This window comes from Enhydra lutris, unplaced genomic scaffold, assembly GCF_002288905.1.
Source record: "Enhydra lutris kenyoni isolate GAN:26980312 unplaced genomic scaffold, ASM228890v2 scaffoldscaffold34, whole genome shotgun sequence".
NCBI lineage: Eukaryota > Metazoa > Chordata > Mammalia > Carnivora > Mustelidae > Enhydra > Enhydra lutris.
The window spans coordinates 5,206,985-5,223,066 of NW_019154118.1; the positions used below are offsets into that span (position 1 = coordinate 5,206,985).

Sequence of the window (16,082 nt, forward strand, 5' to 3'; positions counted from 1 at the left end):
AAGGCAGTACAGCAGAGAAACAGATATGAGAGGTGAGACAGCACAAGGGGCAAGACTTGGGGACAGATGGGGGGGGTGGTGAGGAAGATGTCAAGTATGGCTTGCATCCCTCAGTGAGGGGTGGTATCATTCATGGAAGCGGAACACTGAAAGAGATTTCATGAACAATTTTATCTTGTATTAGATAAAAATAATCAATGATTCCATTGTTTCTTTGGTTAGTACCCTCTTCTTTGTGAGAAGATCATAGCCACTAACAGATCACAAATTACAGGTGAGAAATAACATTCAGGCATTATAACAGGTAAGGGTCCTAACAAAGTCTCCTGTTCTAGAGAAAACAGGCATCCCAGCACCTAGAATTATGCCAATACTGATGGCTACATCCACAATGGAGTTTTGCAGTCTCCCCTAATGTAAATGTTCTTTCAAAATAAAAATTAAACAGTTTTTTAAAATGTTAAAAACTGGGCACCTGGGAGGCTCAGTCGTTAGGCAGCTGCCTTCTGCTTGGGTCATGATCCCAGGGTTCTGGGATCGAGGCTCACACTGGGCTCCCTGCTCAGCGGGAAGCCTGCTCTCCCTCTCCTGCTCCCCCTGCTTGTGTTCCCTCTCTGATGTCTCTGTCAAATTAATAAATGAAATCTTTAAAACATAAGAAAATAAAATGTTAAAAACTTGGTGTATAGGGTTAAAGATTGTATGGTCTGTTGTGTTGCTCTTTTTAAAAAGAGCAATTAACATAAAATGGTTTTTCAATTAACAGAAAGGGTAGCTTTGACTTTTATAATATATGGAAAATATGCGCTTTCTAAGCAACTCTCATTTATTTGTGCTGATGGATGATATGGACATTAATGGTCCTTCCAATCAGGAGACTGATTTTGGAATACTTTATGACCTTTCCTCCAGGAAAAATTCGCCAGCCTCCACACATTTAGCGTAGGAGCTTATTAAAATAAGCCCACTTTTGACCAGGACAAGAGAAGAAAGCACAGACACTTGTTGGATAACTGGGAGAAAGCTAATGTGGGTTGAAAATATTGCCAACATCAATCAGGGTTGAAAAAAACACCTCAATTAAATCCAAAGAAGAGAACAATTAGCAACTTTATCAACTGGAATTGATTGTAGCCATACTGTGACGATTAATCATTTATTAAAGGAGAAGGCAGATCTTAGGATTCCAGATAACTGCATATAAAGCTACAGGCTGATAAGAAAAAGAGAAGAGGGGCGCCTGGCTGGCACCTCAGCAGAATCGAGCAACTCCTGATCTCAGGGTTGTGAGTTCAGACCCCACGCTGGGTGTAGAGATTACTTAGAAGTAAAATCTTTAGAAAAAAGAAAAAGAACATTCAAGGATACCTGTGGAAAGGAACACACATTTATTTATAAGCAATACTCTAATGGTATATTAATTCAAACCAATCATTAAGAGGGGTAAGGACACACAAGACAGATATGTTTAATTCTCACACTGAGTTCAATTACGTGTACCAAAATGCCTCTTCTATTGGCCATTCTGCTTTTGAGAGCCGTATCGAAGGATTATGGCTAGAATGCTAGATTACAATATAGAGGAAAATGGATATATATAAATGTGTTAATACCGAGAAAAAGGCAAGGAAACCCCAGGAAAACTTTTATCAACCAAAACCAGTGTTTCCCTAAGTTCTTTCCTTCCTACTTCAAAAGCCCAGACAGAAATAAAGAAAATCGAGAAAGAGATGATAAAATATAAGCAAGAAAGCCAAAGCAATAGGTCAAAAGGAAAGTGTTTCCTAAATCTGCTATAATTAAACCATCACAGTTAAATCTAAAAGATGTGGAAAAATAATTCCTAAAGGCTCTCTATGGCTTTGTATATTTTATTTTTAAAAAGACTTTTTTAAAGGGGCAGAGGGAGAGAGTCTTAAGCAGGCTCCATACTCGGAGCAGAGGCTAACACAGGGCTCGATCTCATGACCCTGAGATCATGACCTGAGTTGAAATCAAAAGTCTGATACTCAAATGACTGAGCCACCCAGGCATCCCTTTAAGATTTTAAGTAATCTCTACCCGCAGCATGAGGCTTGAACCTACAACCCTGAGATCAAGAGTCGCACACTCCACTGACTGAGCCAGTCAGGAGCCCCTGGCCTTGTATATTTTAACATTAAAAGCAGCTATTACACAAATGGGATTTCGGGTGTGGCAGAACTACTTGGGGGAGGGAGGGCTAACCTCTTAAATTCTAAACACGAAATCACGTAAGGAACAGTGTCGATTAGTTACGTGAGCTCACCCAAGCCACAGACGTGGCGTGGTCCAAAGTGTGCAGGCAGCCACTTACCAACACCAAAGATTATGTTCCACATGTTACTCACTATGGCTGTTGGCTAAAAGACCGCAAGAGTTCCAACTGTATAAATGTTCAGTTTATGGGTCAACCACGAAGGTCAATACATCAGTGATGAGTGCATTTGATCTCTGTGCTGAGACGGTCAGCATCGCTTTCCCTAAAGAGTCGAAACTGCCAGAGGTTAAAGCAACAGGAAGAGGCAGCGAAGCGGCAGCAGCCCCTCACGTCGGTTACCACCAAGAAAGGAGAGTAACTGGCATCACTCCAGACAGCTAATACACGGCCGTGATTCACTTTTGAGTTCAGAAAGATTAATCCTTGTGGTCGTAAGAGACTCTCAGGAAGGTATCATCTGAAATATAAAAAGCCTCTGTGGACCATGTCTAGGAACCAACCGATCAAACAGATGCCAACCTTACCTAGACTACGGCAGACCGGTTTTGTTCCCTGATGTTTGCACTTCTTTCCTCTGAAAACGCTCTTACTCAATGTGCCTCCATTTTCTGAAGCACACACGGGGCGTGGATCCACTACATCAATGTATAAATCAATCTGTTTCCTGATCTAACATGTTACAAATGGGACTGCACTGCCAAGTCAGCACTTCTGATATCCTGTGAACCTGGAATCCTCTACGAAAGAAAATTAATGCCCCGTTTGGCACTTAAGCCAGTCCTTGTGATCTATGCACACTGCAGCACTTTTACGGCTTTGAAAACAAATTGCATCAATTGCTTCCCAGCCCAGTGCTTCCATTTAACTTAATAATTCATTCTTAATAAGAAATTCCATTTTATTAATTTGGCTCAGGGAAAGAGTTCAGCTTTACAAGGACAGAAACTCAACTTGGTAAAAAGTACTTCTAGTAACTTGGTTGAAAACCTGGTGTGGCTTAAAGCCATAAATAAATGTAAGTAAATCTAAATCTGAGCCTAACTTAAATGAGGGCCTTTAATCATCATCTCAAGAGACGCAGCTCCTGGGCCCACCTCAGCCCCAAGGCCTTTCACGAAGGGGCTCAGGACCCGCGCAGCAGCATTCCTAGTCCAAAGCAAAATGCAAGCCCCGTTATTTCCTTCCTCACTGAAGCAATCATCTCAGAATCTCATCTGGCTCTGGGGTTGGGGAAGTGCCTGCTGTGGAGGGAGCATCTTCTGAAGAGGACGGTTTTATCCCCCTTACTGAGTGAATCATGTTTCCTCGGACAGGAAGTTGCCCCATTACAAGCAGGCAAGCGCTCCAGCTCGGCCCTGGGAAAGCCTGTTAACGCAGTCCCAGGATGAATCGATACTGACTGAAGCTTGCCTTTGTAACATCTAGTTAGCACCTGCGCAGCGGCGACAGCACTCGTAATCAAAGACCTTCCATTTGTAAAGAAAAAGTCAGCAAAAGGATAGTCACTTAAAGGGTGCCATGATCCTACACATTCATTCCTGTTTGTTCAAGTTCTGCCTGGCATTTCATGATTCCTAAGTTAAAGTGACTTAAATCTGTGTCCACCAACTTCCACGTAAGATTTACTTAATTGAGCAAAGTTTTTAAAAAGTTATCGTTTCAAGGTATCCCTGAAACATTGTTATGACCACAAAAGGGAAGAAAAATTACTGCCCAGTGGACACAGGGACACTTCCCTCACCAGCAGTAAACTAGCTGCGTAAGAGAGCCGATGAGAAAGATGGCGGGGCTCTCCCATTTCAGAAGACGAAGGAGGAATGACAAGTAAATTCAACACTGGAACCAAGACAGGATCCTGGGGCAAGAAAACGACATTAGTGAGAAAACTGGAGTAATTATATGGATAAGGTCTGAGTCAGTTAGTAATTGTGTAATAGTGTTAATTTCCCAGTTTTAACAATTGCACCACGATTGTGTCAGATGTGAAGATTAGGGGAAGTCCAGAAAGCATACATACAGGGGAACTCTGTAGAATTTCTGCCACTTTAAGAAAACTCTAAAGTTAGTTCAAAATAAAGTGGTTTGCGTTTTTAAAAATCTTGTTCATGAGGTGCCTGGGTGGCTCAGAGGGTTAAAGCCTCTGCCTTCCGCTCAGGCCATGATCCCCCATGATTCTGGGATTGGAGCGCTCTGCTCAGCAGGGAGCCTGCTCCCTCCTCTCTCTCTGCCTGCCTCTCTGCCTATTTGTGAGCTCAGTCTGTCAAATAAATAAATTAAAAAAATCTTGTTAAAAAAAAATCTTGTTCATCACCTGCCTGAATTTTGACTATGGCTACATGGTTCCAATCTGTCACAAAGAGAAGATACACTTCTAGGCCAGGCCACTAGCAAGCTATGATCTGAGTGGCCAATACCTGAAAAACAAACTATTCTGAACTCACGAGCATACATCCTAATAGAGTAAAATCCAGGTGTACACATAATAAAATCTCTCTAGTGGGAGAAGAGAGCCTAATATATATGAAAGTCCACTTTCGTTACTGTCAAAAGGATGACTGGAGTTTGGAGCCTTTAGCGTATCTTCATCAGAGGTAAAGAAGTGAAGCTTTCAATGTAAAACAAGCTTCAAACATTTCAATCCATTATTTAATAAAATAGCAGGATTCATGTTAAGCATTTTCCAATTTTAGCAGCAAAATGAGAAAACCTATCCTTAAAAGTGACAGTTTGTGTTACACCAACTGAAAATCCTTAGCTGTGGTTTTTTGTGTTTTTTTAAACATTTGGACTTAATTCTAATTAGAAACTGGTGAATTAGGTTTAGGGCAAAAAAGTGAATGCAAAAAGCCATTATTCTTCCACTGACATATGCCAGCTGTTAGGTATTATTTTCATAGACAGTAATTTATACAAATAATCTCTGCTTTATTAGAGCTTTAATATTAAAGTATAAATGAGGTATCATTTCTAAGATTAAAATGGTTTAGACTGTCTCCAAGGCTTTTTATAGGAACACAGTGATCTGTTCATCTGAATTACACTGGTTGGTAAGGATCCAAGTCCCAAGATTTAAGAGAGGTCTGTTATGTGTCCCCGAGATGAGAACAAAGAGTCTTCTATAAAGGAAGTTACCGAAAAATACATAAACACACAAAATATTTTACGTTAAAAAAAAAAACGAATAGCATTTATGGATCTAAAATTCTCAAGTGTACGGGTTCTGCACGGGCTCCTGTGTTTCTTTCTAACTGCCCATAATAGGAACTGTAAGAAACTGATTTCAGAAGGTATGAAGACATGCCTGGACCAACCATCCATCCTCGGCCCATTCCACCCCTGACCTCCGAGGGAAGTGCCTGAGGTGTGCCCAAGGGCAAGGTGGCAGACAATGACTGCGTTTCAGCCCCATCACTGACAAGCTGTGCCACCTTTGGCAGGTCCCCTAACCTCTCTGGCCCTCAGTTTCTTCATCTCTAAGAAGCTGACAACAGAACTGCTCACCATAGTCTTGTCTTGATGTGTAAATGAGTTAAGATATGCAAAGTGCTGGAAAGAGTGCTTGTTCTACAGAAAAGAGTTCAAATGTTGGTGGCCATTGTTATCAGGCTTTAAATTTCTATATTTGTAAAACAGGACTCCTAACATACCTACACCTCTCAGGCTGGTTTGGGGATTAAATGAAGACACTGCCCAGAAGCAAGGAAGCCTGATACCCGCCACAGAGCAAGCACTCAGAGGTTAACCTCATTATCATCGGTGGCTCCTCAACAGTTCTCTCCAGCTACGACTGCAGCACTGGGGCTGAAATTCCGAGTGTGCGGGGAAGAACCCCTGAAGTCCCCCTGGCACTAGGCATCCTCCCCAAATCCAGGATAGCATGAAATGGGCTTCAAAGACTGCACAGGCCTTCTTTGCCTATTAAATCTGGACATACTTCAAGTAGGCTGCAGTAATGCACCACATTTTCTTCTGTGGGAATTCAGGTTGACACGAACAATTTAATACCGCCCCACCATTTAGAAGAAAATCACCGGGAGTTGCTGGCTTCCTGGCCCTGGTCCAGCTTCCGGCTGGCACGGAAGCCAGGTCGAGATGAATCTGCAGTTACTACTAAGACACTGCTGTGATCAAAAGAGCACTATGTAAAAGTTATTTCTCCGGATTTGTATTCTTGAGAGCATATTCCCCCTCAACTTACTAGCGTCTCAACCCCATGGAATAACCTCTCTCAGTGTTAGTTTTCGCTTCTGTGCAACATAAATACAGTGCTACCCAAATTTTGGGTATTATAATAAACGACACCCGTGGTATTTGAACTTTGGTTCACAGTTAACACTACCACAGACAAAACTCTACTTTCCTGACACTCCCGATGCCTAAGGACCGTGGCTTGGAAACGAAGACGGCGGCTTCCTCACCAATAGGAATCTGCAGAATTCCAAAGCCAGGCCGTATTCCGGTCCTATGTTGAAGTCATGCTAACTGCAGAGGCCAGAAAGCCAGGAGGCTTGAGTATTAATATAAGATGATCTAAATGGGTGTGAACTTGGGCTTAACCTCTGAACTCGCTGGCCAGCATTACTTGGTTCTTTACTGAGGGTGCTAAATAAATAGCGTGTGCAGGGTCAGGGGAATGTGTAAGGGATATGCTTCTTAAATCTTAAAAGAGGGAAATGATTTTAAGTAACAAACATCCAGAAGTATTACTGATTAAATATTAATAATTAGCATCCATTCTAGGGGCGCCTGGGTGGCTCAGTGGGTTTAAGCCTCTGCCTTCAGCTCAGGTCATGATCTCAGGGTCCTGGGATCGAGCCCTCCATCGGGCTCTCTGCTCAGCAGGGAGCCTGCTTCCTCCTCTCTCTCTGCCTGCCTCTCTGCCTACTTGTGATCTCTGTCTGTCAAATAAATAAATAAAATCCTTTAAAAAAAAAAAAAAAGAGTGTAACATCCATTCTAAATCATTCCTACTAATTCGGATGATAGAAATAATACCAGAAAAGAACCAAACCAACAGAAGAAATAATACAAATGATTGCAGGGTAGGGGAGTGTTCTGTGGGCTATCCAAGCACAGAGCTGGCAATATTCTCAGAAATTATAAACATGCTTCCTCTGGCTAATCAAATGCTTTTATAATATTGTTTATTTCAAGTGCATTAAGTCATAACCATTAAAAATTAGGCACTATTTTAGCATTTTTCAATTATCTCATGTACCTAATGTAGTAAGTTGCGTCTCCTTTAAAATATTCTATTTCTATTTCACTAAAATAGATACTCAACCTAGTGATTTTACCAAAGCTAAGTTGGGAAACAATGCACATGTCAGCTTTGGCTAAAACGTTGACTTCCAGAAGTTTCCACCGCAAACATGAATAGCTAATGTCAGAGATCTGAAATTGATTCCACTAGGTCTCCTTTCCTTTACTATATTGAGGAAAGATAAGAGCTCAGGTCAAGATCTCCGAGTCCTGGGATGGAGCCCCGCCATGGGCTGCCAGCTCAGCAGGGAGTCTACTTGTCCCTCTGCCCCTCCCCCTGGCTCGTGTTCTCGCTGGCTCTCAAATAAATTAAAATCCTTAAAAACAAAAACAAAAACAAATCCATGCAACTGAAAACATTCACGTCTTAATATGTAAGATGGCTTTTATTTGCCTTTTAAAGTGGGGTTCCCTAACACTCATTAGAGGGCTAATAGGATTCAGGACAAGTGTTCAATGGCCTGAAAAATGAGAAAAATAAGGGTCTGGTGTGCACGCGTGTGTGCATGCATCTGAATGTATAAGGATATGGAACTGCTGTCTTCTCTTGAGGAAAGAGTGCTCTGAATTCTACGATTATTTTTATCTTTTGTTTTAAAATTCTTTATAAAATGATAGCAACAGTAAGCTGACAGTATTATTAAGAATTAATGGCCTTATCTAAAAATTTCTTAATTTTTTACTTTTTCATGAAAACCAAAGGCTTGGTGCTTTATTTCTGAGGTTCTGTAATGTTGAAAGTCAATAAAGGGCAGAAATCCTTAGATGAGTAACACTTATCTGTTTACGACCAGAAAATAAGACATTTTGCCAAAATGACTTCTACAGAGCAGAGGGGGAGGACTTTACATTTTAAATTACGAATGGCACTGGCTATGTGCTGTTCTGCTAACCACTTTACTACATTTACTAAGTGCAAGCCATATTCAGATACCAACCACGATGAAGCAAATTACTTTAACTTCTAATGTCCATTAAAACAAATGTGAAAATAACAAAAATACGAAAGAGCTCTACACTCCCCCCAAGTTCAAAGCAAGTCAAAAAGGCATCTTTCCTATGATTTATGTAGCATTTAAATTTAAAAGTAAATACAGACTGATTATCAGCTCACACCAGATCTACTTGCAGACAATGATTCTTCCTGTCTGGGACCCGTGCCCATGTGCATTATTGTAATTATCAGCAATTTAAAAAAATAAAGTAATAAAGCTAGTATGAGCTGCTGGTCGGTATGTTTACTGCTCACTGCCTCGACCATTAATTAACCTTCCTGGGTTCAAGCACTGGAACTACTAAATAAATGCATCAAGGAGAAAGGGAAACACTCCATGCAAGTAAAAAGAATGAATAAAAAGGACGTAGTAAGCGTGGGTGTGAACACACACGAACATGAAGGCACCCCCACCATGGGAGTACGACCCCACTTTGTGCCACCTGTCAGGTGGGCCTCTGGGGAGCTGCATCCACTCTTGCCCTGCCTGATCCATCCCCCCCAACATTCTGAATCAGCACAAGTCAGAACACATCAATCACTCTTCTGTGACGGGAGAGATTCAACCGCTCCATCACCCAGCCCCAGGCTAGCACCACCCTTCTGGTCCAGGCAGGGCCTTTTCTGCCTCAGGGCTCTCCACCTAGAGCACTCCCGTCCCCTGTGCTTCCCCCAGCAGGCACATTCTCAACCGTCAAGACTCCTCTCAAAAGTGCACCCTCTGCAGGCCCTTCCTGAGGACAGTCCTCACCCCACTGGTTGCTTTCCCTTCCCCTCAAGCAATCTAAACTCCCTTGCCAAGCCACCTGCCGGCAGGTCCCTTCTGCTAGAATGTGAGGTCCTCAAGGGGAGAGGCCTCCTACGGTTTTCTTCCCATGGTATGTGGAAACATCTGGAAACTGGACCGAGGATACAGTTAAGTAGTCATCTAGAGCCAAATAAGGCACTGACTTGAAAGCGCACACTTTTGGTTTTTTTCCAAGACATTTAAACTAGTATTAATTAGCAGATTATCACTCGGCATTTTTTTTTTTTTTAAGATTTATTTTAGAGAAAGAGAGCACATTCGAGTGGCGGAGGGGCAGAAGGAGAGGGAAATGGGGCAGGGGTTAAGAATCTCAAGCACACTCCTTGATCAACAGAGGAGCCAAATGCAGGGCTCGCTCTCATGACCCTGAGCGGAGTTATGACCTGAGCCGAAACCAAGAGTCGGATGCTTAACCAACTAAGGCACCCAGGCAGCCCACCTCTCAGCCATTTCTAAATGATTAACAATATACAAGTTCCAATGAAGAAGATCTATAATGATAAATTAAATGAAAAGAAAAAACTTATGCAGTATAACAAGCTTCCTTTTTTTTTTTTTTAAGTAAGCTCTGTGCCCAACGTGGGGACTTGAACTCATGACCCTGAGATCAGGAGTCACATACTCCTGATCTGAGCCAGCCAGATGCCCCAAAAAGTTTCAATTTGTAAACAACAAAAAAAATTTGCTAAGTACATCCACATACACAAGCTGAAAGGCCACATAACAAAGGCATGTACTAGAAGAGCAGCCCCCCACTTCAACGGGCCCATACTCCTGAGAGGCTGCACTTCCAGCCTTTCCTCCACTGACCTCCACATGCTGACTAGCACACTTTATTCCTGTACCCTTTTCAGTCCAGATATTACCTAGTAACTCCCTAGGAAAAAGGGGTGTCACTCAGGAGCGCCTGGGTGGCTCAGTCCGTTAATCATGAGATTCTTGATTTTGATTTTGGTCAGGATCTCAGGGCGGTGGGATCAAGCCCTGGTCTGGCTCTAGGCTCAGTGCAGAGCCTGGCTGAGAGCCTCCCCTCCCTCTGCCCCTCCCCACTCCTCTCTTTCTCTCAAAAAAAAAAAGAAAAGGTCGGGGGGCTTCACTCAGAAACCATCATACCCTATGTTGACGCACTCATATCCCCCTGCCCTGGTGGTCAAATCAATACTCCTATTTAAACTATGATAGGAAAGAAAAGTCCTTTGATTACAGTTCCTTTCTTGGGCCTCTATTTCCCCCTTAGAGACAGCAACTGCACCTTTCTTTCACTTGCTGGTTTCACAGGTGCTGATCACTCTGGCTCTGAGGCTGTGAGAAAGGTCTGCAAAACTCCCTCAGGGCAGTCTGATGCAAGAGGTGATCCAGTGGTTTCTATTCCGTTTTTCTTAAAGACGGGCCTCCCCTAGGCCCTGTCATTTTCCTATTTCAGAGACACTGATTATTCTCTAGACCTGTGCACAGCTGCCATTCCTGGGGCTTGGATCACAAACTCCCTCCCCCTTCCTCCCGTTCCTGACTCCGTCCTTTCCTCTGTCTTGACTTACTGCCTAGCTTAGAGGCTTGCACCTCTGACAGCTGCCCAAGAAGCATGGCAGGAAGTTTCAAACATGACGGGTCTCAAATAAAGTTTTTATTTTATACACACACTTTAGCACTAATTTGGATGAGAACTAAATTGTAAGCCAGACACAATTTTCCCTCAACATTTAAGGCATGAAGCTACTATCTTCCAGCTTCCAGCACTGGTGCTGATAAATCTAATGGAAATCTGATTCGGAATCTTCTGTGCAGCTGTTTCTTTCTGTATGAAAGTAAGTTCTAAGATTCTTCCCAATCTCTGCTATTCTGACATTTCAAGATAATGTGCCTTTGGTGAGTGGAGTTCTGTCCCGGACCTGAGCTCTCTGCGAACCAAGTCAACCTGGACACACTCAGTCCTACATTTCGTCTCTGTTCTCTTCCTGAAATTCCGATTCTGTGCTTCTCAGAGCCTGCTTTTCTTAATTTTCCTTTCTAGGTTCTTATTGTTCTCTCTGAAAGATTCCTACTATATTTTCAAATTTCTGGTGTCACGTTTCTCATCTTCAAGAACTCTTACTCGTTCTCTGCCTACTTTTACTACAAATTATGTCACAGATAGAATACCCTCCCCTCCTTGAAGTAAGTATCAAGAACTTATCGGAAGTTATTTGTCCCTGCCTTGTCTTCAGTCTGCTTTATCCCCCTTCATCTGTTTTGTTCTTGATCATGTTCATGGCGTTCCTGCACTCCTTGGTGTTCCTAAGCCATCTGATTCAATATTTAAGAAGAGGCACTAAAATGCTGGTTAGAAAGTTTGGGATTTTTTTAAAGAGATTATTTATAGGAGAGAGCGTGAGAGCAAGTGAGCACACAAGTGGGGGGGGGGGACAGAAGGAGAGGGACAGCAGACTTCCTGCTGAGTGGGGAGCCCAACCTGGGAGCTTGATCCCAGGACCCTGGGACCATGACACGAACTACAGGCAGATGCTTTAGCTCTGACTGAACTAACTGACTGAACCACCCAGATGCTCCTGGCTAGAAGTTTTCTGTACGTGGTTAGGACCAATCAATGAGTTACCTATCCAGAGAGGAAGGCAGCAAGTTCGCTGCCTGGCGCCCACCAGCCTGGCTGTCAGCAGACTGGTGGCCCAGTTAAGGAGACTGCCACTTCTCAGCCCCTCATCTTCTGCTGGGTCTGCTGTCCCCAGGTAAACCAGGAAAAGTCCTCTCCCCGTGCGGGGGTGGGAAGGAGAATGACACAGTGAGAGGGGTATTCCTGGGCTGATTCCTCACCCTTAGTTTCAACCCCTTCCCTCACCCACTCAGAAGCCCTGACGCTTCCTGTTCCTCAGTCAAGTCCTGCTCTGCAAATCCGTTTGCTTTCAGTTGGCCTCTCCCCCTGCGTTTACATTTCAGTTCCTTCTGGTCTGCTAATAACTCTGCTACTCAGGGTCCATCTGCTTTCCATCTTCGAAATTTCTTTCCAGTCCTTTGTCCGTGTTGGCTTATTCGTACATTAAATGTATCGAAAGCAAAGCCACATTCTCTCTCTCATCAGGACAGTCAGAACAACTAGAATCATCCACTTGCATCTTTTGAGGGGCAACAATTCAAAAGCCGCCAAATATGGAGGGACCGGAAAACGAGATAGGAAAGTACGAGCGACGAAATCATAAGCTTTGATCATTTAAACATAATGCCCATTAAGTAAATAAAAGTCTGAGCTTTTACTCAAAGATTATTTCACTGGGGGCGCCTGGGCGGCACAGTGGGTTAAGCCTCTGCCTTCTGCTCAGGTCATGATCCCAGGGTCCTGGCATTGAGTACCACAACGGGCTTCCTGCTCAGCAGGAAGCCTGCTTCTCCCTCTGCCTGCAGCTCACCCTGTGTGTGCCTTCCTCTCTCTGACAAACAAATAATATCTTTAAAAAAAAATGACTCCACTGGATCACTTTACAATTATGTTATACTCAACATACTACTGGTTGAAGTATATCCCCACCAAACTCTTATTTGAAGTCTTAACTCCCACTACCCCCACATATGATGTTATCTGGAAATCAGGTCAGTGCAGATGTAATTAAGATGAGGTCATACTGGAGAATGGTGGGCCCCTAATCCAATATGACTGATGCCCTTATAAAAACGGAAATGAAACACACACACGCACACACACACACACACAGGGAGAAAGCCATGTAAAGACTGGAGCCATGCTGCCAAAAGCCACGGAACCTCCAGAAGCTAGGAGAGAGGCCCGAACAGACCCTTCCAATAGCACTTTCAGAGGGAGCGCCATCCGACCCTCCCAACAACTTGGTCTCGGACATCTAACCTCCAGAACAGTCAATACATTGCTCTTCCTTCAGCCGCTCAGTTTGTCAGACTTGTTACAGCAGCCCTAGCAAATGAGTACACTGGGCAAACTAGTAAGACTCCAGATCCGCATCTGGGGAGCTAACAGTCTTAGAGACAGGATCCAGGCACAGAGAAACCCAGAACTACAGTCTAACACATGCATTATGAATGAGAGGTGAGGAAGTGGAAACTGAGTGCAGTGTAATCTGAGAAGAGCTACAGCAGACACAGGTACAGGGCAGGGCACAGGAGAGAACAGCTCTGGGGGGAGGGGAAGGGCCAAGTCTTCAGAACCTTTCCTCCAGAAAAACCAGGCGCCGGCTCTCTTCCAACTCGAGGAGGACTTGATAGGCATATTTTTGAAGGTGGAAGGGTGTGATGTGGAAGATTAGGTAGAGATAAGAAGGTCAGCGAGGATGCCACTGCATTCCCCCAGGAGAAAGGCTGATGAACACACACCAGGGCAGTGCGCAGGAAAGGGGCTGGAGAAATGTCTAGAGGATTTGGATAAGAGAGATGAAAGAAGCATCAAAATGATGCCAACTTTCTAATTCCGGCAACTAGGGAGCAGTGCAACTAGTAACCAAAGGAACTGAAAAGGGATGGAAAGAGGGGGTGGAGATGGGTGGACTTCAGACCTGGAGGCACTGTATTCGAAATGCACCAGCGTCACCACAGTGGCCAAAGTGGAGATACTTAACCAGACAAAAATACAGGTCAGGACCTCCAGAGGGTAATGTGGGCTGGAATCATGAATTTGCAATTTAATAACAGGCTGAAAGAATTTTAAGCCCAGAGAATAGGTAGGATCATCTGGGGCAACTGTATTTAAAAACGAGGAGGAGGCACCAGGTGGCTCAGTTGGTTAAGCTCAGGTCATGATCTCAGGGTCCTGGGATCGAGCCCCACATCAGGCTTCCTGCTCAACGAGGTGTCTGCTTGTCCATCTCCCTCCTGCTCATGTGTGCGTTCTCTGTCAAATAAAATCTTTTGAAAAAGAAGAGGAAGATACACCAGAAATCAATCAATCTCTCCCTCCTGCACACAGAAGAAAGCCCAAGTGAGGACACAGAGAAAAAGCAGAAACCAACCCTGCTGGAACCCTGATCTTGGACTTCTAGCATCCAGAAATGCAAGAAAATAAATTTCTTCATGTAAACCACCCAGTCTGTGGTATTTTGTGATGGTGGCCCTAGCAAATCTAAAACAATCATATCACTATCACACTGTATATGAATAGAGTGTTCAAAGGAAAGTTTGTGCCTTGGCTACGTAAGTACAAAAAAAATTTTATACTGAAACAAAAACATTTTACAATACAAATTAATAATTTACTCACTTTGTAACACGAATATGCAGAAGACTTTAATTAAAAGCATAGTGTGATGTGAACCGGCTACAAAAGCTACAAGAAAAATCTGTAGAATGATGTTTGATATGGATTAAATTTAGGCTTTTCAGTATTTGCAATGTTCCTTTGCGTTGATATTAATAGTACTGAGCTGATACAAGAATTAGTGAATTTATTTAAATAATAGTTCTGAATTTACATACTTCTGTTTCAAGGTGAAACTGATTCTAAGGGCGCCTGGGTTGCTCAATCAGTTAAGCACCCAACTCTTGATTTCAACTCCGGTCATTGACCTCATGGGATCAAGCCCAGAGTTGAGCTCCACACTCAGCATGGAGTCCACTTGTCCCTCTCTCCCTCTGCTCCTCCCCCCAACCTCTGCCATTCACACACTCTTTTTCTCAAACATTTTTCTAAAGATTTTATTTATTTATTTGAGAGAGAAAGAATGAGAGAGAGAGAGCACACACGCACACGTGCACCAGAAGGGGGAGGGGCAGGCAGAGGTAGAAGCAGACTCCATGCTGAGCAAGGAGCCCTACACGGTACTCATTCCTGGGACTCCCGGACCATGACCTGAGCGGAAAATGAATACTTAACCAACTAAGGCTCAAATAAATATTTTTCAAAAGAAATAAAGAACATGAACCAGTTTTGACAACAAAGACACAAATACCAAAGGAACAGGATTTTTTTTTAAACTCCAGTTATTAGAAAACGTGTATGTCTGGAACAACTTGAGAATGCCTACTTTGCCAACTGTAAATTTCATGAAATCTAAATAAAAATTGAGTATTTCCAATGAAGAGTACCATCCAAGTTGAGATGTGGCTATAAATATAAAATATAGGCAGAACTTCAAAGACTTAGTGTGTAAATTTTTAAAATGCAAAATAACTCAATTTTATTACATGTTGATTTTATAACATGATTATACACACTGACATGATTGTATCTCAGATATATTGGGTTAAATAAAATATAATGGTCAAACTAATTTCATCTAGTTTTGCCTTTTTTTTTTTTTTTTAAAGTAGGCTCCACATTCAACATGGGGCTTGAATTCACAACCCTGAGATCAAGAGTCACATGTTCTATGAACAAGCCAGCCTGGTTCCCCTACCTAATTTTTGATTTTTAAAAAAATGTCAACTAGAAAAATTTTAACTACATATACATGGCTTGCATTTATTTCTGTGAGACAGTTCTATGTTCAATGTTCAGTTAGCATTGTGCTAGAAGGTATGACCCAAATGACCTTTTTCATTCCATATAAATGCATTTTCCTTTCTTTCATCATGAAGTCTAAGGCTAGCAAGAGTTTCCAGTGATCAGAAGAATGGGAAAGGTACTCAGAGAGTTCCTTCAGAAATCTACAAGTTGCCAAGACTTAAACAGGTTAAGAGCCACAAAGCTTCCCTGAAAAGGCTAGACTAGTTCAAAAGAGACAAGGGTTACAAGTAAAATAATGAAGAGGAATTAGATAGGAAGAAGTCATTTCTTGAGACATTTCTCCTTATAAGAGATTCAATATTAAAAGCCGAGGGTATGTGTG

The 16,082-nt window shown here is 42.7% G+C and overlaps 1 protein-coding gene across 4 annotated transcripts in view; it reads right to left on the reverse strand.

The window, feature by feature from the left end:
• The window catches only part of LOC111153713 (amyloid beta precursor like protein 2), an 81,902-nt gene that overhangs the window by 39,469 nt on the left and 26,351 nt on the right, over positions 1 to 16,082 (reverse strand). The gene's annotated exons all lie outside the window — the stretch shown is intronic.